General features: G+C 39.6%; 1 protein-coding gene across 5 annotated transcripts in view; it reads left to right on the forward strand.

Moving 5' to 3' along the window:
- Window positions 1-243: 243 nt before the first annotated feature.
- The window catches only part of WDR33 (WD repeat domain 33), a 103,502-nt gene continuing 78,470 nt past the window's right edge, over window positions 244-25,275 (forward strand). For all 5 annotated transcript variants that reach the window (XM_079924101.1, XM_079924102.1, XM_079924103.1 and 2 more), the window contains exon 1: window positions 244-388. The gene's annotated coding sequence lies outside the window, so the exon portion shown is untranslated. The remainder of the gene's footprint in view (window positions 389-25,275) is intronic.

The raw sequence follows: 25,275 nt of genomic DNA on the forward strand, positions 1-25,275 counted from the left end.
TAGCTCACAATGTGAAAAAAGTACGGCAGCACCACCCTCTCCCGGTCACTCCTCTGGCTGCGGCTCCGTCCTCGTCTCAGCTGGAACAAAGGAGTCGCTCAGCTAAGCCGCGTGGGGTTCCGGTCAGGCCCCGCCTCTCACCTATGCGCAGGCGCAGATTGAGCCCTAGGGAGCCCGGCGGCCCCGGCGCGCGTGACGTAGTAGCGTACGCCGGTGCGTGATGACGCAGGGGCGTGCGCTCGGTGGCTCATAGGGGAAGATGGCGGCTGCTCTTTTGGAGGAGTGGGATTGAGAGGGGAGGGAGGAGGCCAGACAGGAGAGATACTCCTGACTGTGAAGACGAACATTTCGCTCGCTAGTCATTAGGAGCTCTGCTCAGCGCCACAGGGTGAGTGCGGCGGCGGCACGGGACCGCTCGCCTGCAGCAGGCGGCGGCACTCCGCCATTTTCATGCTCGGCCGTTGCGTGCTTTGGGGGCCTGGGGGGTGCCTGGGGATGGGTTGGAAGAGCTGGGAGGATCGAACTCCCGAGGGCTCTTTGAGGCGGGTTCGGGCCTTAGGGGACGGGGCTGGAGGCTTGAGGCAGACCGGGAAAGGCAGGCATGGTAGGACCAAGGCCCTGACTGGGGACCGGTGGCGACGAGAAGACGTAGGTAGGGTAGGCCACGGAGAAAACTGGGAAGTTTGGAGGAGGGAAGCGCGTTAAAACTGGAATTTGGGGCGGGAGTGGAAGGGGTTGGGCCGAGAGTGGAATGGAGTGTGGTTTTGAGTAGTTGGGTGAAGGGGTCACGGGAAGTTAGTTAATGGGAAACCTGTAAAACGGCGGAAGGTTTAACCTCGTTATTATCGTGGCTGGAAGTCGGTATTTTAACAGGGATAAGTCCACAGCTTGACAGGCAGAAATCCCCTGCTCCTTTGGAATAGCTACATTAGTATTTTGTTTGGTTTAGATCATGGTCCCTGCAAGTGTCCCTTAAGAACTCTCTGCACGTTTCCGACTTTAAGACTTCTGACAACTAGATATTTAGGTTCTTAGAAGGCATTCTCTTTTTTTTACGGAAAGGAAAAAACTGGTTACTTGGTTGTAAACCCTAGTGGTTGGTGGTCCTTCCGGAGAAAGAAGAAGGAGGCGGGTCGATAGGGAATTCCATAATTGGACCTGTTTAAATCAAGTCAGAAAAGCACGGATTATTTGTAGAAAGCCCGTCAAGAATGTTTTGAAGTAATTTCCACACAGATGACATGCAGTTGACTGTTCGGGAAATTTCGAAGACGAGTATGAACAAAAAGCTTATGTTAAAAGGAATACCTCTTGGGAGCACTGAGTTGACTTTCAGGTACACTCTGGAGATTCAGTGCACGCAGCATTTTTTGCCTGTGAACGTGATGCAGTGGTAGATCTGTTTAATTTAAACAAAACTTTTAGAGACTGTTAGTTAAAAGGAAACATGTTCATTCTTCCCCTGATGGCATTTTTCTGTTCCTAATCTTAATTGCTTTTGACACCTTTTTTTTTTTTTTACGCCTATCTTTTATAACCTTTGCACTTTTTAATTGGTCTCCTTGCCTAGAAGGCGGCAAAATACTGTATCGGTTTCAGTTTGTTGAGGCGTCTAGTTTCGTATTTGGCCTTTTTTCTTGAAGTTTAGGGAAAATTTTTATCTTTGTGTATATGGGGGAAGAATTTTCATAGAAAGTTGGCCTTACATCCCAGTGCTTTAGGAAAAAATAAATCCTTATCCCTGAGGTTGATGGCTTAACCTGCATTCTTAGGTTGGTGAAAAATACTAAGACGACAGATTTGCCATCACAGTTTTACCCTGACCTAAGGCTTTAATTATACTTTTAGTAACCACTTAAGGAGCTTATTCAAAGCTCTCTTTGCTAAGTAATAAGTCCGTATATTTTTCACACTACTTTGGGAAAAACGTGCTATTTGATTATTGCTGAAGTTCGAACTGTTTCATATTTCAGAATAAGAAAGAAGCAGGTAAGGTAAAATAAAGCTTTGTAACTGTAACAAATATATTGACAAAGATATCAGTGAAAGCTTTTCACTTAATCTATTTATGTAATCCTTTTGAGGTTGCTCAGCCAAAAAAAAAAGAAAAAAGGACTTTTAGATAAAGTAGTATTCATTAGCTAGAGCCTGCAGATTAGAAATCTTCATTATCAAAGTATGTTTAATTAAATGTCATAAACTTACTAGTTGTTTAAGCATTCCAGATTTGTTGTTGAAGACTCCAGATTGTCGTAGTTTTCTGCCAAACATTATTCCAGGATTTTGTGTTGAAACTGTTGCTTGTAATTCCAGGATTTTATTTGTGTTGACACTTTTGCTTGTGCTGAAACTTTTTCTTTTGGAATAGTGGAAGTATTTCTGAGACTCTTAAGTATGTATAGTATTGGAAAATCTTTACATTACTCTCATCCTTTCTGGCCCTAGAACATTTTAGTATTTTCTGGTAGTGACTGACTTTATAACGTTTGTATTGTACCTTATGTTCATAACTTGAGTGCTTGTAAATTCCCAGAGCTGGGTGGTATTGTAAAGGCCATGGGTTTTAGCGGTAGACAGACCTAGGTTTGAATGCCAGGCTCACCACTAACTAGCTTTTCTACATTTGGTCATTTACACTCTCTGAACTTGAGTTTTCTTATATATAAAAATGTAAATTATAGTACTTATTTCAAAGGTAAAAGAAAGTGTCTAGTACATAGTAAGCATTCAGTAATTTTTGGCATTTTTCTTTCTGTGACTTTAATTGATGAGGTCACTTTTTTTAATTGAGATATTACTTTCAGGTGTACAACATAATGATTCGCTATTAGTGTATATTGCAAAATGATCATCGCAATAAGTCCATCACCATACATAGTTACAATTTTGTTTTCTTGCCATGAGAACTTTTAAGATCTATTCAGAAACTTTTAAATATGAAGTATAGTGTTATTAACTGTAGTCACGATGTCATATGTTACATCCTTATAACTTATTTATTTTAGAATTGGAAGTTTGCACCTTTTGGCCCCCCTTCATCCATCTTGCCCATTCCTACCTTTCCCATTCTCACTGTTTAAAAACTAACTCAAATATCTTTGTTGAAAACTTACTGATAATCTCATTCCTCTGGTAAACTGATTACTCCTTTCCCTGTGTTATTAAAGAATTTTGTGTATATCTCTCTCTAATGTATTTTGATTGAAGCAGTATCTTTTCCATTACTTTGTCAGCTCTTTGAAGGCAGATGTTTCAGAGCCTTATATTTTTTTTATATTCATAAAGCCTAAGCATTATAAAAATGGATGAATGATTGATTTTTCTACAAAAATTCTCTTCATGACTCTGTTGGGATCCATATTTCACACAGACCTGGTTTATTATTCTGCTCCTTGGCCCTTACTGGTGACCTCTTTCAGACTATGCATATCTTGTCCATTCCTCAACATCCAACTAAATCTCTTCCCTTTAATGAGGTCTTCAGTGAGTATTTATTTATTTACAGCTGTCTCTCCGGTTAATCTAAGGTCTGTGTGACTGCCTTCATACTACCGGGCACTATGCCTTAACGGTTTTGAACAGATTGTTGGGTGGGTTGACAAATGCCCAACTGTGCTTGAAGGCTGACTTTGTTATAGGCACTTGCTCTATTTACTGTCCCACTTAGTAAGATACTTCTAAGGAGCAATTTCCCTTTATTTGTATGTGGGATAATCTGGTAACTTTTTTCCTATCTTTTTATGTTAGGAGAAACTGCAAACATCCAGAAAAGTTGAAAGAGTAACACAGTGAACACCTGTTGCCTTTCATTTAGATTTATCTGTTACTTACATTTAACCATTTTGCTTTAGTTCTCAGTATACCTCTCCCCGCAGCAACCAGTTGAAATTAAACATAGATATCATGCTGTTTGTCCCCTGAATACCTCAGGATGGATCTCTTTAAAGTAATGCCATTTTTCTACACTTTATGTATTTTTATTGCAAACTAGCCTCCCGCTAAGACTATATAAAAACAGTAACCATTATTATGCGTAAGACAGTTAGCATTAAGTCTCTGGCATGGACTTTTTAAAGAATGTTCCACATTTGGGATTTTCTGATTAAATGATTAAAATGGCATTTAACTTATTTCTCTATTTTTAAAATTTCCTATAAATTGGACGTTAGATCTAGAGAGGTTTGATTAAATTTGGGTCAGATATTTTTGGCAAAAATACTTCATAGATGATGATATGTAATTTACATTGTGTTACATCAGGAAGGACAGAATGTCTGGTTCTCCTGTTTCTAGTGATCAATAAGGTGGTGAGGATTACCAGATGTTAGTTTGCCCCATTGTTTACTATGCTAAGTTTACTTGGTTAGTGTGGTGTCCATCAGGTTTCTTCGTTGAAAAGGTACATTTTCCCCTTCATTTGGTGGTTGATTGTTGGCCTAGTCATTTATTTAATTGGGGGTTATGAAAATTAAATGAGTGAACTTTCTACAAAAATTCTCCTCATGGCTCTGTTATTTCTTTACATTTGTTAGCTGTTTTCTGTAAAAAAAAAAAAAGAGCTTCCCCCTCTTTCATGTTTTAAACTTACAAAAAAATTTTTATTATTTATTTGGTTGCACTGGGTCTTGGTTGCGGCAGGAGGGCTTCTTAGTTGCCACTCACCAACTCCTTAATTGCAGCACGTAGGCTCCTTAGTAGCCGCACGCGAACTCTTAGTTGTGGCATGCATGTGGGATCTAGTTCCCTGACCAGGGATTGAACCTGGGCCCCCTGCATTGGGAGCGCGGAGTCTTATCCACTGCGCCACCACGGAAGTCGCTCTGCTTAAACTTTTAAATTTTGAAATAAATACGAACTTACAGAAGAGTTGGAATACTAGTACAAAGAACTCTCATACTTTTTCATCCCTGTTCACCAGTTGTTAACTTTTTGTCACATTTGCTTTATCCCTCCTTCCCTCCATCCCTTCTTTTCCCCCATCCCATGTTTTTGGTTGTTTTTTGGCCGTGCTGAGCAGCTTGCGGGATCTTAGTTCCCCAACCAGGGATTGAACCCAGGCCATGGCAGTGAAAGCACCTAGTCCTAACCACTGGGCTCCCTGGGAATTCCCGCCAGCCCATGTATTTTTTCTGAACCATCTGGAGTCCTTCACAGACACCATGCATCTTTCCCCTAAGAACACCATTCTCTTAAATACCCACAGTATTAACAAATTCTACACATTTAACATTGATACAATATTTGATATTCAAATTTCATATTCCAGTTTCTCTAGTTGTCTCAATAACATCCCTTACAGAGTTTTTTCCCCCCTGTCATTTAGGATCCAACCTAAAATTGAACATTGTATTTGATTGTCATATTTCTTTAGTTTTTAATCAAGACCAGTTCTGTGGTCTTTTTTTCTTTAATGACTTTTTTTGTGTGTGTGTGTGGTACGTGGGCCTCTCACTGTTGTGGCCTCTCCCATTGCGGAGCACAGGCTCCAGACGCACAGACTCAGCGGCCATGGTTCACGGGCCTAGCCGCTCCACAGCATGTGGGATCTTCCCGGACCGGGGCACGAACCCGTGTCTCCTGCATCGGCAGGTGGACTCTCAACCACTGCGCCACCAGGGAAGCCTTAATGACTTATTTTTAGAGTATAGTCTATTAGTTTTGTTTTCGTTTTTGGAGAATTACTAATACTGTTTTTTGGTATGTTGTAGTTGTTACTGTTTTTTTAAAAATTTTATTTTATTTATTTAATTTTGGCTGTGTTGGGTCTTCGTTGCTGCACGTGGGCTTTCTCTAGTTGCAGCGAGCCGGGGCTACTCTTCGTTGCAGTGCACGGGCTTCTCATTGAGGGGGCTTCTCTTGTTGCGGAGCACGGGTTCTAGGTGCGCAGGCTTCAGTAGTTGTGGCGCGTGGGCTCTGTAGTTGTGGCACATGGGCTCAGTTGCTCCGCGGCATTTGGGATCTTCCCGGACCAGGGCTGGAACCCGTGTCCCCTGCATTGGCAGGCGGATTCTTAACCTCTTCGCCACTGGGGGAGCCCCTGTTATTGTTTTTGATGCTTAAGTTGTTCCAGATTTGGCCAGTGTGAGTCCCTCTTCGAGCTGGTTTTTGTGTCACTTTTTTTTTTTTTGGCTGTGCCATGCGGCTTCCAGGGATCTTAGTTCCCCTACCACGGAACAAACCCATGGCCCCTGCAGTAGAAGTGCAGAGTCCTAAACATTGGACCGCCAGGGAATTCCCTCTTATGTCCTTTTTGACTGAGACTGATTAATCTCTGAGGGCTTTCTTGGTTTTTGCAAAACAGAATAACCCAGGTCTTTCTTGTGTTTTCCTTTCTTCTTGTTTTTTATATTTTTCTATTTCTCCAGAAAGCTCTGCTTTCTTTTGAAGGAAAGTGATATTTATAAATTAAAATTTGAGTGCTAGGTAGTATATGCGCTGTTACTAGAGTATCTTTGCTTCTAGGCTCCTTTCAGTGGACAGAGCTAGGAAACATGTTTTCAAAAATCATCAGTTTATATTATAACGTTATTATTGGGATTTGCTACAAAGAAAGTAGATTCAGTTTACATCCTGCTGAGTGCAGTTAATTTCTTTTCAGTCCTTTTTTTCCTTAGAATGTATTCTACTAAAAATGAACAGAGAACTGTGTTCAAAAGTTACAGTACTTCATTGCTGTTTCAATTTGCATTTCTCTGATGATTAATGATGTTGAGCATCTTTTTCATATGCTTGTTGGCCATTTGTATATCATCTTTGGAGAAATGTCTCTTCAAGCCCTTTGCCCAAATTTTAAGTGAGTTACTTGATTTTTTTTTTGTTGCTGAGTTGTAGGAGTTCTTTATATATTCTGATAAAATCTGATAAATCTGATAAATCCTTATCAGATTTGCAAATATTTTCTCCCATTCTGTAGGTTGCCTTTTCACTCTGTTGATTGTATCCTTTACTGCACAAAAGTTTTTGAGATTGATATAGTCCCATTTATGTGTGTGGGACCCTTGTTTTTTCCTAACAATATATCCAAGAAATCATTCCAGGGACTTCCCTGGTGGCGCAGTGGTTAAGAATCCGCCTGCCAGTGTGGGGGACACGGGTTCAATCCCTGGTCTGGGAAGATCCCACATGATGCAGAGCAGCTGAGCTCGTGCACCACAACTACTGAAGCCCACGCGCCTAGAGCCCGTGCTCTGCAACAAGAAAAGCCACTGCAGTGAGAAGCCCACGCACCACAACAAAGAGTAACCCCCACTCACCACAACTAGAGAGAGCCTGCACGCAGCAACGAAAGATCCCGCACGCCTCAACAAAGATCCTGCGTGCCACAACTAACACGTGGTGCGGCCAAAAAAAAATAAATAAAATGTTAAAAAAGAAAACTCTTCGTTTTAAAAAAAAATAATAGATATATGTTTCATTGGTTAAATTTTTTTAACTTCACTTTTAGGTATTTGGTTAAATCTTACTGATTATATCTTTAATAATCACTGTACTTTTGAAATCCAGACTGACTTGTTTGGAGGGAAATACCAAACTAAGACAGTATGTGTCATAGGGTAAAGATACAAATGCCAAAGACTGAGGAACTAGTTAGGCTTTTAGGCCAGTGTGGGTAATAAAACCAGAAACTGAGAACCACTGTTCCAAAATCAAGAGGCACTCAGAGCCTTAAGTTTGTCAGTTTCATCTTGCTGTTGACAAATTTGAAATATTCAAGACTATCTCTTTAGGGTTCTTCCTTTGGTAATGATTACGTATTTTGTTAAATGCTTTTACATTTCAATTTAGTTGTTAAGCCAAGTTTAAAAATGAGCTGAAAGAAACTGGAAAATCGTTGCTTACTCCCTGTATAATCTTGAAATTTTAGAATTATTTTACTTCTGGAAGTCATCAGATCTAGACCCTTAAAGAAACAGGATTGAGGAGATTAAATTTGTTCGTAATCACAGTTAGTGGAAGAATCCAGGTCACCTGAGTACCAGTTTAGTGTTCTTTTCTCCACCTTTACAAAAAAACCAAACAAAAAACAAACCCCCGAACATTTCATAGTGTAACTTGGGAGAGTTTTTTGGTTCATCGTCTTTGGGAGAGAGCTAAAATTATAAGTTTACATAGCCAGAAAAGTCTGAAATAGGAAAATCTTCCATCAGTTAGTAAGTGGTGACATTATTCTGTGGTCCTGAACTTGACATATCTAGCTTTGTTCAAAATTGATTATCAAACTGGGACTTCGGTCTGTTTCTATTTTAGTAACCTAATAGTAACCTAATTTCAGCCTTTAACTCTGCCAGATAATCACAGGATTTGGCAGAATGTTTCGTGGTAGATTTTTAAAAAAGTAATTAGTCAATTAGGTCGTGCCGCAAGGCTTGTGGGATCTTAGTTCCCCGACCAGGGATCGAACCCGTGCCCCCTGCAGGGGAAGCATAGAGTCCTAACCACTGGACCCCAGGGAATTCCCTCTTGGTAGATTTTATCCACACACACCACATCCCAAGTGTGTAGCAAGGTGCCTCCCTCATGTGTTTTATGTACTCAAACTATAGTTGATAGTATGAGGGAGGTTTTTTTCACCCACATTTTCTACCCATGATGCTTATTTGCAACTATGTTTTTTACAGCAGTTTTGTGCCCAGATTAGTCATTTCTATTTCTGTGCCTGTGTTCATAACACTACTTAGTAGCATTACTTATGTAAGTTATTTTATTTTTATGCATTTATTCATTCATTCATTCATTTATAAACGAATTACCAAAAAAGAAAAAAAAAGTACAAAGTACAAGGGGATATACAGTGATCTGTCTCTTCCCTATGGCTATTCTCTAATCCTTTTTCATCTATCCAGTAGCTGAAGTTATCAGTTCATTGTAAATTCTTCCAGAGATGTTTTGGGTTCTATATAGCAAATGTATTTACCACAGATGTTTATGTGTCCCTTTTTTGTTGCTTTTCGCTTACACAGTTGTAGTCTATACACTGTTTTGTACTTTTTTTCACTTAACGGTATATCTTGGAGATCCTAAATAGAGCTACCTTCTTGATAATATCAGTAGTTGCATAATATATATTGTATGGGGGGACTTCCCTGGTGGCGCAGTGGTTAGGAATCCGCCTGCCAATGCAGGGGACACAGGTTTGATCCCTGCTCTGGGAGTATCCCACTTGCCGTGGAGCAGCTAAGCCCATGCACCACAACTGCTGAGCCTGTGCTGTAGAGCCTGCGAGCCACAACTACTGTGCCTGAGTGCCACAGTTACTGAAGCCCACGTGCTAGAGCCCGTGCTCTGCAATGAGAGAAGCCAGCGTAATGAGAAGCCCGCACACCGAAAGGAAGAGAGCCCCCGCTCACCACAACTAGAGAAAGCCCCCGCGCAGCAACAAAGACCCAATGCAGCCAAAACAAATAAATAAAAAATAATATACGCAACATTAAGAAGGAAAGAAACTGTTTAAAAATTTGGGCTTCCCTGGTGGCACAGTGGTTGAGAGTCCACCTGCCGATGCAGGGGACATGGGTTCGTGCCCTGGTCCGGGAAGATCCCACATGCCGCGGAGCGGCTGGGCCCATGAGCCGTGGCCTCTGAGCCTGCGCGTCCGGAGCCTGTGCTCCGCAACGGGAGAGGCCACAGCAGTGAGAGCCCTGCGTACCGCAAAAAAAAAAAAAAAAAAAATTTATATATATAGTATGGGTATTCCATGATTAACTAGTCTTCTACTTAATAGACATGGATGGTTTCCAGTCTTTTGTTATTAAAAACAGTGCTCCATTGAATAACCTTATGCATATGTGTTTGTGCATGTTTGAGCACATGTGTAGGGATAAATTCATGGAAGTGGGATTGCTTGGTCAAAGTAGGTGCAGTATCAGTGTGTGAATATGGTGGTTTCTTTCGCACCAAACCACCACTTGTATTATCATAGTTTTTTAGTTTTTATAAATTTATTTATTTTTGGCTGCGTTGGGTCTTCACTGCTGATCGCGGGCCCTCTCCAGCTGCGGTGAGCAGGGGCCACTCCTCGCCACTGCGCGTGGGCCTCTCATTGCGGTGGCCTTTCCTGTTGCGGAGCGTGAGCTCCAGGCACGCGAACTTCAGCAGCTGTGGCACGCAGGCTCAGTAGCTGTGGCATGTGGGCTCAGCAGCCGTGGCTCGCCGGCTCTAGAGCGCAGGCTCAGCAGCTGCAGCACATGGGCCTAGCTGCTCCGGGGCATGTGGGATTCTCCCGCAGCAGGGCTGGAACCTGCGTCCCCTGCATTGGCAGGAGGATTCCTGACCACTGTGCCACCAGGGAAGCCTTATCATAGTTTTTGCCTTCTTGAGTTTTGTTGCTTCTCAGTAAACGATGAGTCATTCTGTAGCATGCATAGCAATGAGAGTTTAAAATCACTAATTTGTCCCTTTTTGATCATTTTCATGTGATATATATTCCTGGGATGATTCACCATTACCTATAATAGTGGTTTATGTCCTTTTTGGACCCCATAGGAATCTTATGAAAGTTTTATACTTCTTCCCATTATAAAAAGTGTGAGTATCCATGTTAGAATTCTGCATGGAACTGTGAGGTGGAGAGGTAATTTAAATCCTTTTGCCCATTTATGTATCCATAGACCCCAGTTAAGGCCTCCTGCTTTATTCGATACATATGAACTCTTGTGTCTAGATTGGCATAACGGACATTTCAGAATCTAGCCCCACTGTATGAACTCAGGTTTTCAGCTTCTTCCTCTGCTGCTCCCTCTCCCCACTACCCTGTCCTTGAACCATTTTTAAAAAACTTGAGTACACCTAATAAAACTAATGGAATGTTGTGGGGTTGGCCAAAAAAGTTCGTTCAGGTTTTCCCATAAGATGTTATGGAAAAACCTGAACGAACTTTTTGGCCAACCCAATATGTCAATTATATCTCAAAACAAAAACCCAAAAAGTAGTTCTCTTTTACTTCTACTTACTGTTTCCTCGGCCTGGAATTGCTCCTCTTCCCCTTCTCCACTTGGTGTATACTTTCTTTTATTACCCTTATAAGTTAGTTAATCTGAAACTTTTGTTTCACATCAGTGCTCCCCCACTCAGTTCTTGTTTCTTCCCATGGCATTCTCTCTCGTAGCAAAATATGTAAAGTACGTGGATAGGAAGATTCAGTATTGTCAAGATGTCAGTTCTTCCCAGCTTGATCTATAGATTCAACATGCTCCCAATCAAAATCCCAGCAAGTTATTTTGTGGATGTTGATAAACAAACAAAGCTCCTTTTAGTCAGATAAGTTTCATCAATGCCTGTTAAATGAATGGTTACTAGAGAACAGAATATTCACACAATTCTAAAGTATTACCCTACAGTATTAAACATTTTAGATATACACAAAGTTGAAGAAAGAAGTTAATACCATTTATTTGCCTCCTAAATTCAACATTTGTTATAGTTTTGCTGTATTTTCTTGCTAGGGCTGATATATCAAAATACCACAGACTGAGTGGCTAAACAATAGACATTTATTGTCTTACAGTTCTAGATAGAGGTTAGATGTCTGAGATCAAGGTGTCAGCAGGGCCATGGTCCCTCTGAAGGTGCTAGGGACAGATCTGTTCCAGACCTTCCCTACCTAGTTTTTGGTAGTTCCTTGGCCTGTGCCAGAATAACTCCAATCTTTACATTTGTCCAAATTTCCCCTTTTTATAAAGACACCAATCATATTGAATTACTGGCCCACCCTACTCCAGTATGACTTCATCTTAACTAATGATATCTGCAACGACCCTGTTTCCCAGTAAGGTACGGGGTGGTGGTGGTGTTGAAGACTTTACCATGTGAATTTTGAGGGGATGCAATTCAACCAGTAACAATCTGTGTCTATATACATACAGACATACATACATACTTTTTAACCATTTGAGAGTAATTGCATACATGACAAATGACGCTTCAGCATGCAGTATCAACATGCAGTAACACATCTAAGAAAATTCGCCATGATTTCCTAATATTATGTAATATATGGTCCACATTCAAACAGTCTTTTTTTTTTTTTCCCAAACAGTCTTTAATAGCTTTTCCCCCCAAACCAGACAATCATTTGGTTGTCTCCTTGGACATGTTTAACTGGAGCAGTCTTTTTGCTCTTTTATTTTTTATATATATACTTTTTTTTTTTTTTAAGACTTACAGTGTCGCAGTTGCAGGACAAGCCTCTGTGCTCTGCCAACCTGATTAAGACTAGTTGAAACCACCATTTGCTTTCTCTGTCCAAGAGTCTTAATACAGAAGGCATGTCTCTTGATGGACAGTTAAGAGGGCTGTTATATTTTCTCTGTTATAGTTGTTCTGGAGAATGGACTTTATCTCTGTACGTCTTAAGGGTTGCCCTCTTACCTCTAAATGTTTATTTTGTGTATGCTACACATTCTGTATTTTAAATTAGATCATTGCAAACAGACCCTTTTAATTTGGTGAAAATTCTCTTAGCTCATTACCTGTAATACAGAAACACAAAAATTGTTTCTGTGAGCAAATAACTGTGTTTGCTGTACTTCTCACTGTATAGTTAATAGTTTTTCTTTTGTAAGTATCTTGGAAACTGTGTATACTGTTTGTTCTCAAATTTTTAGCATCCATTGGTAGACCCTGTAGTAGCAACTATTAATGGGTGTTCCAATGATAATTTTCTGTTAGCATATATTTTAACATATATTTATTACTGTTTTCATGTGTGCTAGGCTGTACGCAAGGCACTGAGAATATAGAGATTAGAAACATTCAGTCTTTGCCTACAAGGAATTTATAGTTTAGACAGAAAGGCAGATACGTGGTTTTTATCAGTATGATACATGCTTTTCCATGATTATGCATAATATACTTTAGAAGTGCAGACTGCTGAATAAATTGAGTGTAATAAATAAGCATAAATTTATAAAAGTAATTAAGAACACTGGTATTGGGCTTCCCTGGTGGCGCAGTGGTTGAGAGTCTGCCTGCCGATGCAGGGGACATGGGTTCATGCCCCGGTCCGGGAAGATCCCACATGCTGCGGAGCGGCTGGGCCTGTGAGCTATGGCCGCTGAGCCTGCGTGTTCGGAGCCTGTACTCCGCAACGGGAGAGGCTGCAACAGTGAGAGGCCCATGTACTGAAAAAAAAAGTATTAGGAATATGCCAACAAAGGTTGTGAGAATGTTTGGCAAACTTAGAGATTTCAGAATAGCATTTAAAACAAAAAACAGAAAAACACTACTCCTAGCTCCTTATACAGACCTTCTTGTCTGTTGTGGACAACTTGGAAAAACCCATGGTGTAAAGAAGACAACAAGGGACTTCGCTGGTGGTATAGTGGTTGAGAATTCGCCTGCTAGTGCAGGGGACACGGGTTCGATCCCTGGTCCGGGAATATCCCACATGCCGCAGAGCAACTGAGCCCGTGCGCCACAACTACTGAGCCTTGTGCTCTAGAGCCTGTGAGCCACAAGTACTGAGCCCTTGTGCCACAACTACTGAAGCCCGCGTGCCTAGAGCCAGCGCTCCGCAACAAGAGAAGCCACTGCAATGAGAAGCCCATGCACCGCAACGGAGCATAGCCCTTGCTCACTGCAACGAGAGAAAGCCCACGCGCAGCAACTAAGACCCAACGCAGCCAAAAATACATAAATTAAAAAAAAAAAAGTCAACAAAATATTACCATAAGTCCATGCTCTTATTACCTTCATTATGTGTTTCTTTCCATTTTCTGGCTTTTGAGCAAAAGTGTATAGTTCTTTTAAAATAATTGTAATTGTTTCATAATCTGATTTTTCCACATAGTATTAGATCATGTGCAATTCGTTAAAAATATTTCAAACATTTTTAATTATGTAAAATTTCGTGATATAGATACACAGAAGTAATTTAGTCATTCCTCTCTGGTTGCCTGTTATGCTTGTGAACTGAACTGAAAGACTTTGTTGCAAGACAGGATTTTTTAGTTGCCCACGTAGTTCTCTATTAAATCATAGAATGGTTCTCTGAAATTTATAAACATATAAAGGTATTTCTGGAAATCACAGCTAGTTGTAACATGGTTTAAAAATTGCAGAAGTTTCCTTGAATATCAAATATAAGATTATAAGTCATAATCACTCTGTGCTTTACACATTTTAAGTATTGAGTGTTATTAATGGTTCTTAATCCTCTTCCTTCATTTTAGAGATCTAGGAAACAAAGACCCAGAGGTGTCAAAAATTTCTCCAGGATAGGAGAGCCTTAAATAGAGTCCTAGCTTCCATAGTTTGTTGTTCTTTGCACTCTAATGATTCAGTATCCCCTTCCCCCAAGGCTTAGGGGTTCTGTGGAGGAGTTGTGAATAGTATTAGAGTGGTGCAACTTTGCAGTCTATCTTGAACTTACTTTTAAGATGTAGCTTGAAGCAGGAGTTCTTCAGTTGAAGGAGATTTAAAAGGAGAGAATGAGAGGGAATTCCCTGGCTGTACAGTGGTTAGGAGTCTGTGCTTTCAGTGCCAAGGGCCCGGGTTCAGTTCCTGGTTGGGAAACTAAGATCCTGCATGGTACATAGTAAGTGCTGCCAACTCCAGTTGATTCTTGTTATTCATGGTAGTTATGTTCTATAAAGTTGCCACAAACACTGAACTAGCAAATACTGAACTGTTGCTCCTAGGAAATTTAGATTCCTGTGAGCCTCTGTGACAGTATTTGAGTCAGTCAGCCAAAACATAACCTGATTTTATGTGTTTCTTTTTTTTTTTTAAGGATAGTTACTTTTTTTTTTAAGATTAATTTATTTTTGGCTGTGTTGGGTCTTCGTTGCTGCACGTAGGCTTTCTCGAGTTGTGGCGAGTGGGAGCTACTCTTCCTTGTGGTGCACAGGCTTCTCATTGCGGTGGCTTCTCTTGTTGCGGAGCACGGGCTCTAGGTGTGTGGGCTTCAGTAGTTGTGGCTCATGGGCTTAAGTAGTTGTGGCACGTGGGCTCAGTAGTTGTGGCTCACGGGCTCTAGAGCGCAGGTTCAGTAGTTGTGGTGCACGGGCCTAGTTGCTCCGCAGCATGTGGGATCTTCCCGGAGCAGGGCTCGAACCCATGCCCCTGCATAGGCAGGCGGATTCTTAACCGCTGAGCCACCAGGGAAGCCCTGTGTTTCTGTTTAAAGATGCCTTAGTTAATGTATATTGCTGATCCATTAACATTGTTCTCATGGTGAACAGCATTAGTTGTTTACAGCTTTAGTATCTAACTGTATTTAATCCATAAGGCACATCACAACTTTCTTGCACTCAGGAACACTAGACAGCACTTGAGCACAACACTTGGGGAAGGGGAGGGTATACCTCAGCTGGGAACTTGAGTTCTGGGTGATTCAACTCTGCATATGATGTACAGATGACTGCCAAAGAGTACAAATGTTGATTTTGGGGCTACAGAAAAAGTTAACTATTAGGCAAATTTGCAAATACCGAATCTTTGAATAATGAGGATCCACTCTAGTTTGAGCACAGGGAAACAATAAAAATTCCAGAAGTATAAAAAGTATGCCTTTTAAGTTCAGAATCCAAACAACTAAAATGCATACTGAAACTTTTTTCCCTGAACCTAATCATGTAGGAGACAAACAACAAAGACCTAAATGTAGATTTATTCCCAAAAACGGTATTCGAAAGACATGACAGTGTAAAACTGGGAGTTTTATTTCACAGCTTTTAAAAACTGGGAGTTTTACACTGGTTTTAAAACTGGGAGTTTTACACTGGTGGGAGTAAAACTGGTTAATAAAATTGAAAACTGGAAAAGTATTCAACTTTATTAATCAGGAAAACTAAAAAAAGAACCAAGAAAAAGTGATTTTTCTTTTTTAAACCTAAAGTATCAAAAAAAGTGACTTCAGTAGTTCCTCTTGCTTATGATGGAAATGGTTCTACAGAAAAAGCTTTATGTACAAAGATGATCAGTGTGATTTGAATTTTAGTAGGATGTATTTTATTTTATTTTTTAATTTTATTGAAGTATAGTTGATTTACAGTGTTGTGTTAATTTCTTCTGTACAGCAAAGTGACTCAGTTATACATGGATATGTGTATATATATTCTCTTCCGTTATGGTTTATTACAGGATATTGAATATAGTTCCCAGTGTTATACAATAGGGCGTTGTTGTTTATCCGTCCTACACAAACTAGTTTGCATCTGCTGATCCCAAACTCCCAATCTTTCCCTCCCCCACCCCCCTGCCCCCTGGCAACCACAAGTCTGTTGTCTGTGTCTTTGAGTCTGTTTCTGTTTCGTAGATATGTTCATTTGAATCGCATTTTAGTAGGATGTATCTTAAAAACAATTCAAATGTCCAACAGTGGGACATTTAAGTAAATCATGTTTATATTATATATATATATAATTTTTTTTTCTACCCAGAATATTACATAAGTTTGTTTCAGATGTAACAGCAGTGTTAAAATCAACAAATTTTAATATTAACTGAACTGAGTAAACTTAGCTGTTTAAGTATTTTTAAAGTTATTCTCTTCCAAAAAACTTAAGGGAGCTTTTCTTTTCCATCCCCACATACCACGGTTTCCCAATAGTTCTGTTTTTGGAAGACTTTCAGTTGATGAGTAAACTGCTTTGCAGATTTTTCAGAACTTCTTTGCCCAAATGAAAACCAATCTGGACAAATTATATATTGCATAGATTTCTCTGCAGTTTTTTCTTTCTTTAGAACCTTATTGCAATTACCATACAGTATAATTTTTACCTATTTGCCCCACATGAAAAACTACCTGTTCTGAAAAATATGATGGATATATCCTGTGATCTTCCAGTTAATAGAATTTTTACCTCAATGATAATCTTTATCATATTTCAAAATAACCAACTCCACCTTGGACATTATTTCCATCTTTACTGACTCATAGGCACATGAACTAGTGCCCAGCTTCTACCTCTTCTACATCCTCTTCTCCATAAGTGGATGGAATTATTTAATATAAGTCTGATGTAGGACAATGAACGCTTTACAAACACATACAATTTAAGTTAAAGTCATTGACTAGGGAGCCTACATGCTCAATTCAAAATTTAATATCTTTTCCTCCATAAATAACATGTACTTAATTGTCATGAGGCAGCTTTTTGGTTTTCAGAAAAACCACGTTTAGGGCTTCCCTGGTGGCGCAGTGGTTGAGAGTCCGCCTGCTGATGCAGGGGACACGGGTTCGTGCTCCGGTCCGGGAAGATCCCACATGCCGCAGAGTGGCTGGGTCCGTGAGCCATGGCCGCTGAGCCTGCGCGTCCAGAGCCTGTGCTCCGCAACGGGAGAGGCCACGACAGTGAGAGGCCCGCGTACCGCAAAAAAAAAAAAAAAAAGGCAAAAAAACCCCCACGTTTAGGTATGTATTCATAGGACTGATTAGACAGTCCAGGTGAAATGGTTATAGGAATAGAGGCAGCCGTCACCTCACAAAACTCATTTATATATCAAAATCTATTTTGATATGTAAGTCTGAATTCTTCAAACTAATTATGCCTTCTGTAACTCAAGCACTGTACTCTTGGCAAGAGCAATGCTGGAACTTAGCATTAAGGTGAAGGTGCTTAATGCTAAACTTTTCTTCTAAGCTTAGATTTGGACTGCTTAAGAAACTGGTACCCAAGAAACCAGCTTGGTCTTTCTACATTTTTACTGTCTTAAGTAAATCATGTTATATTTAATGGAACATTTAGGAAGTTGTTAAAAACACTTGCAAATAGTTTTGTAACATGCAAAACTCTTAAGCTGTAATTATTAAGCGGGGAAAAAAAGAGTAAAAATTTAGGTATAATCCATGATTTCACATACAGTTAACAAGTAACAATGGTGCCATATAGTCGTCCCTCACTATCTATGGGGGATTGGTTCCAGGATCCCTGGAGGAGGTGGGGGTCCCTAATATAAAAAGGCATAGTATTTGCATGTAACCCACACATATCCTCTCCTATATTTTTTTTTGCGGTATGCGGGCCTTTCACTGTTGTGGCCTCTCCAGTTGCAGAGCACAGTCATCCAGACGCGCAAGCTTAGCGGCCATGGCTCACGGGCCCAGCCGCTCCGCGGCATGTGGGATCTTCCCGGACTGGAGCACGAACCCGCGTCCCCTGCGTTGGCAGGCGGACTCCCAACCACTGCGCCACCAGGGAAGCCCTCTCTCCTATATTTTAAATCATCTCTAGACTACTTATAACTAATACAATGTAAATGCTATGTGAATAGTTGTAAATGCAAGAAAAATGCTATGCAAATAGTTATTGGTTTGTGGCAAATTCAGGTTTTTTGAAACTTTCTGGAATTAAAAAAGGTTTATTCCCATCCACAGTTGGTTGAATCTGCAGATGTAGAACCTGTGGATATGGAGGGCTGACTATATTTACTTGCTCCCACTCCTCTTTACTTTCTCCTCTTTTCCCAGATATCTATCATTACCATGTATTGTTTTCACAGTGGACCAAGGCTTAAAACATGCAAATTATGAATAGGTAATACAGATTTGGCTCACAGTATATATAATATCATTAGTGTCTGTATTAATGTGACACTGAGGTGGAACAGGATCTTCAAGTGCCTTCTGATAGTCATTAGGGAGAGATTAAACTGTGTACAGCATGGTTTTCACTTATTCATTCAGTTTATTTTTTTTCTGAACTCTGAAAAAGTTGAGGTATCACTGACATATAGCATTTTATTAGTTTCAGGTGTACAACATAATGATTTGATTTATGTATACATTGCAGAATTATCACCAGATAAGTCTAGTTAATGTCTGTCACCTTACATAGTTACACATTATTGTTCTTATGATGAGAACTTCTAAGATCTACTCTCAGCAACTTTCATGTATGCAATATAGTAGTATTAACTGTAGTCACCATTTTAGTCATTACATTCCCATGACATTTATAACTGGAAGTTTGTACCTTTTGATCCGTTTCACTCATTTCACTTACTGTACACCCCCCTCCTCTGGCAACCACCAGTCTGTTTTCTGCATGAGTTCTGTTTTTTGTTTGTATTTTAGATTCCACATGTAAGTGAGATCATACATATTTGTCTTTGACTTATTTCACTTAGCATGATGCCCTCAAGGTTCATCCGTGTTGTCACACATGGCAAGATTTCATTCTTTTTGATGGCTGAGAATAATTTTGTGATACATATATATGTGTCTGTAATGTATACGCACATATATATATAGACACATTGGTTCCGTATCTTGGCTGTTATAAATAATGTTGCAGTGAACATGGGGTGCATATATCTTTTTGAGTTAGTATTTTTGTTTTCTTTGGATAAATACCTAGAAATGGAATTGCTGGATCGTATGGTAGTTCTGTTTTTAATTTTGGTGGAAACCTCCACACTGTTTTATAGCTTACTCCCCTTGTACTGATAGCCATCAGTCTCCAGAGGCTTTTAAATTATTAGTAGCTTGCAGTTTGGGAATAGGAAGTATTGCTTAAGCACATGTGAAAGGACAGCTGTTGTTTTGAAAGTTGTATTTCCTGTTTTAAGTTAATTTTAGTTAAAAGTGTTTAAGATAGACTCTAGATATTAGATTTGTGTCTTACTCATTTGTTTAAAATAATGTTATGATGAAGCTGATTGTCAGTTCTCCAGAAATTTACTGGACTGAATTCTCCTTGGAGGGACTGATCCACATATATGACATGTATGTTGCCTTTCAGTCTTTTTTTTTTTTTTTTTGGCGGTACGCGGACCTCTCACTGCTGTGGCCTCTCCCGTTGCGGAGCACAGGCTCCGGACGCGCAGGCTCGGCGGCCATCGCTCACGGGCGTAGCCGCTCCGCGGCATGTGGGATCTTCCCGGACCGGAGCACGAACCTGTGTCCCCTGCATCGGCAGGCGGACTCTCAACCACTGCACCACCAGGGAAGCCCTGCCTTTCAGTCTTAACAGACCTTCCAGCTGAGAACTATCTCAGGTTTTTGATTGAAAACTTAATCCAACGTAGAATAAGCAACTGAATTTATGTTTTTGTCACTTATAAATTGATACTATCCAGTCATTAAAGGAGATCCAGTCAGACCCCTTTTGCTGTAGAAAAATTATACACATACCATTTATGGAATAGAAAAATATTTTCTTAAAAACAAAACTGAATTCTGGCTTCTGTTTCCCAAGTTGAGTGAGGGGGTGAAATTTTACAGTGTTTTAAATTGAGTTTCTAATGTACGAAATCATTATGTATTAACTGTGAAACAAATTTCATTTACTTTTGGGGTAATAAATATAGATAGTCTAAAATTCAAAATGTGTTAACTAAATTTCTTTTTTTTTTAAAACTGATTTACAGTATTGTGTTAGTTTCAGGTACAGCATAATGATTCAATTTTTTTCACAGATAATATTCCATTGTAGGTTATTACAAGATATTGAGTATAATTCCCTATGCTATACAGTAATCCTTATTGCTTACCTATTTTATTTACAGTAGTTTGTATCTGTTAATCCCATACTCCTAATTTGTCCCTTCCCCTCTTCCTTTGGTAATCATAAATTTGTTTTCTGTATCTGAATCTATTTCTGTTTAGTATATAGATTCATTTGTATTACTTTTTAGATTCCACATGTAAGTGTATCATACAGAATTTGTCTTTCTCTGACTTATTTTACTAAGCATAATATTCTCTAGGTTCATCCATCTTACTATAAGTGGTAATATTTCATTCTTTTTTTTATGATTGAGCACTCTATCACATCTTAAACCAGTTGTCTGTTGATGGGCACTTGGGTTGCACCCACATTTTGGCTATTGTAAATAGTGCTGCTATGAACATTGGGGGGCATGTATCTTTTCAACAATTAGAATTTTCATTTTTTCCAGATGTATACCCAAGAGTGGAATTGCTGGATCATATGGTAGCTCTGTTTTTAGGTTTTAAAGGAACCTCCATACTGTTTTCTATAGTGACTGCACCAATTTACATTCCCACCAACAGTGTAGGAGGGATCCCTTTCCTCCACATCCTCTCTAGGATTTTTTTACTTGTAGACTTTTTGATGATGGCCATTCTGATTGGTGTGAGGTGATAACCTCATTGTGGGTTTTTAAAAAAAAATAAATTTATTTATTTAATTTATTTTTGGCTGCATTGGGACTTCATTTCTGCGCACAGGCTTTCTCTAGTTGTGGTGAGTGGGGGCTATGCTTTGTTACGATGTGCGGGCTTCTCATTGCGGTGGCTTCTCTTGTTGCGGAGCACAGGCTCTAGGCATGTGGGCTTCAGTGGTTGTGGCTTGTGGACTCAGTAGTTGTGGCTTGTGGGCTCTAGAGCACAGGCTCAGTAGTTGTGACACACAGGCTTAGTTCCGCAGCATGTGGGATCTTCCTGAAACAGGGCTCAAACTTGTGTTCCCTGCATTGGTAGGCAGATTCTTAACCACTGTGCCACCAGGGAAGCCCCTCATTGTGGTTTTGATTTGCATTTCTTTAATAATTAGCAATGTTGAGCATCTATTCATGTGACTGTTGGCCATCTATGTCTTCTTTGGAGAAATGTCTATTTAGATCTTCTGCCCATTTTTTTTTTGACGGGGTTGTTTGTTTTCGATATTGAGTTGTATGACCTGTTTGTATATTTTGGAAATTAATCCCTTGTTGGTTGCATGGGTTGTAAATATTTTCTCCCATTCCTACGTTGTCTTTTTGCTTTGTTGATGGTTTCCTTTGCTGAGCAAAAGTTTGTAAGCTTGATTAGGTCCCATTTGTTTATTTTTGCTTTTATTTCTTTTGCTGTGGGAGACTGATCGAAGAAAATATTGCTATGATTTGTGTCAAAGAATGTTTTGCCTGTTTTTTTCTAGGAGTTTAGTCTTCCTGCTAAATTCAGGAGCAAGACAAGGATGCCCACTCTTATCACTTCTATTTAACATAGTGTTGGAAGTCCTAGCCACAGCAATCAGACAAGAAAAGAAATAAAAGCTATCCAAATTGGAAGGGAAGAAGTAAAACTGTCAATATTTGCAGATGACATGATACTCTATATAGAGAATTCTAAGGTCTCCACACAAAAACTATTAGAACTAATAAATGATTTCAACAAGGTAATGGGATGTAAGACTAATATGCAGAAGTCTGTGGCGTTTCTGTATACTAATAATGAAATGTCAGAAAGATAAAAAGAAAAAACCAATCCTGTTTAAAATTGTGTCAAAAAACTTAAACACCTAGGAATAGATTTAGCGAAGGTGAAAGACCTATATGCCCAAAACTATAAAACACTGTTGAAGGAAATTGAAGATGATTCAAAGAAATGGAAAGATGTTCTTTGCTCTTGGACTGGAAGAATTAATATTGTTAAAATGGCCATAGTAGGGCTTCCCTGGTGGCACAGTGGTTGAGAGTCCGCCTGCCAATGCAGGGGACACGGGTTCGTGCCCTGGTCCAGGAAGATCCCACATGCCGCGGAGCGGCTGGGCCCGTGAGCCATGGCCGCTGAGCCTGCGCGTCCGGAGCCTGTGCTCCACAACGGGAGAGGCCACAACAGTGAGAGGCCCGCATACCGCAAAAAAAAAAAAAAAAAAAATGGCCATACTACCCAAAGCAATCTACAGATTTAGTGTAATCCCTATCAGAATATCAGTGACATTTTCCACAGGACTAGAACAAATAATCATAGATGGGATTATTATATGGGACCACAAAAGACCCAGAATTGCTAAAGTCATCCTGAGAAAAAAGAACAAAGCTAGAGGTGTAACTTTTCCAGACTTAAGACTATGTTACAAAGCTACAGTAATCAAAACAGCATGGTATTGGCACAAAAACACATACATAGATCAATGGAACAGAATAGAGCTGAGAAATAAACACATGCACCTGTGGTCAATTAATCTATGACAAAGGAGGCTAGACTATACAATGGAGAAAAGACAGTCTCTTCAAGTGGTGTTGAGAAAGCTGTACAGCTATGTGTGAAACAATAAAATTAGAACATTCCATCACATCATAAACACAAATAAACTCAAAATGGCTTAAAGATCTAAATATAAGACATGGCCCTATAAAACTGGAAGAGAACATAAACTAAATTTCTTGTCCTAAGTCATCTAATTCCCTTCCTGAGGTCATCACTGGTAATATTTCTGGTGTATCTGTCTGTAAGTGATATAATCCTATAAAAACATGAGTGTGCTTATAGCTTACAAATGGCCTGCTTTATTTTTTTGTTTGTTTTATCACAACCAAGATAGCCAACCAAGGTAGTTTCTTCTATTTTAGATCCTGTAGAACTTTATATTTCCTTCTAAGGTTTACATTCATCAAATGAAAGCATAGATTGATCATTTTCATCAGTGAATTTGGAAAATTTAGGAATGGATCAAGTTTTTAATATTAGTTGTATCTATTGTGAATACTATGTGAATATCTTAAATTCCTAATAAATATTGCAGTTTGTAAAAATTTTTTCTGTGGTAGTTATTTGAACTTAACTTTGTAAGGCAGTGGTGAATTCTCAAGGTGAGGCCAGAACTATTTTTATAATCATGCTAAGATATTATTAGGCTTTTTTACTGTGTTGACATTTGCACTTATGGTATAAAAGCAATAATGGATAAAAATGCTGGCTCCTTAACATGATTCAAGGCAGTGGTACCAACTGTGTTAGTAGTCACTGTATGTTTACTGTCACCTCACACTGGTAGTTAAAATGAAAAAAGCATTTTACTTAAGAATGTCATTGACAAGCAGTAAAAATAATTAATTTATTTAAATGTTAAACCTTGAATGTGTGTTTTAAAATACAGTGTAGTGTACTGTGGACAGAATTGTGTCCCTGTGAGAATCGTATGTTGGAACACTAACTCCCAGTGATGGGATTTGGAGATGGGGCCTTTGGGAGATAATTAGTTTTAGATGAAATCATGAAGGTAGGGCCTTCATGATGGGATTAGTGTCTTTATAAGAAGAGACACCAGAGAACTTGCTGTTTCTTTCTCTCTGCCCTATCCAATGCAGGGGACATGGGTTCAACCCCTGGTTGGGGAACTAAGATCCCACATGCCGTGGGGGCAATTAAGCCTGCGCACCACAATGAAGAGCCCTCACCGCAATGAAAGATCCCACGTGCCTCAACAAAGATCCCGCATGCCACAACTAAGACCTGACACAGCCAAAAAAAAAAAAAAAGAGCAAGAGAGACAGGACTATTCAGGTTATCTATTTCTTCTTGAGTGACTTTTAGTAGTTTGTGTTGTTGCAGGAATTGTTCATTTTCACTCAAGTTATTAAATTTTAGGGCATAGAATTTTCATATTATTCCCTTATTATCATTTTAATGTCTGTAAGCTCTGTAGTGATAGCCCTTCTTTCATTCCTGATGGTTCATTTGGGCACCTCCTTCTCTATACTCTCCCCACCTCTGTCTGAACAGTCTGTCATTCTTTTAAGTAAAAAATGTGTTCCATTAAAAAAAGTGAGTATTATCATTACATAATTGTCCTTCAAGAGAAATGACATACTTTTGTAAGTGAGAAAAAGCACTTTATCTACACTTCCCATTTCATCACACAGTACGTATTTGTCTCCTCAGGCTGCTATAACAAATTACCACAGACTGAAACAGTGATTAAACAACAGAAATTTGTTTTCTCACAGTTCTAGAAGCTGAAAATCTGAAATCACGGTACCAGCATAGTCAAGTTCTGGTGAGAGCTCTCTTCCTGGCTTGGATTCTTTACCACTGGACCACTAGGGAAGTCCCTCTCTCTCTTTTTTTTATTTGGCTCCGTGGCATGTGGGATCCTAGTTCCCCGACCAGGGATTGAACCTGTGCCCCCTGCGTTGGAAGCACAGAGTCTTAACCACTGGACCGCCAGGGAAGTCCCAGTCCTATATCTTTTAAAGAAACTGATTTCATAGTTAAAATCCTTTCAAAACAAGAAACTTGATGTTCAGATGGTTTCACAGGTGACGTTTACCAAACACGTAAGGAGGAAATAATACATGGGAGTTCCCTGGCGGTCCGGTGGTTAAGACTCCGTGCTTCCACTGCAGGGGGCATGGGTTTGATCCCTGGTCAGGGAACTAAGATCCCACATGCTGCGTAGCCAAAAAAAAAGAGGAAATAATGCAAGTTCTATAGAGTCTCTTCCAGGAGATATTAGAAGAAACACTTCTCAACTCGCTATATGAGGCTTGATACAAAACCAGATAAAGATATACAAGAAAATAAAACTATACCAATACTCCTCACGAACATGGATGGAAGAGTTACAAAATATTAGTGACTGTATCAAATACAGCTAATTATAAAAT

Source organism: Stenella coeruleoalba (assembly GCF_951394435.1).
Source record: "Stenella coeruleoalba genome assembly, chromosome: 6".
Lineage (NCBI taxonomy): Eukaryota > Metazoa > Chordata > Mammalia > Artiodactyla > Delphinidae > Stenella > Stenella coeruleoalba.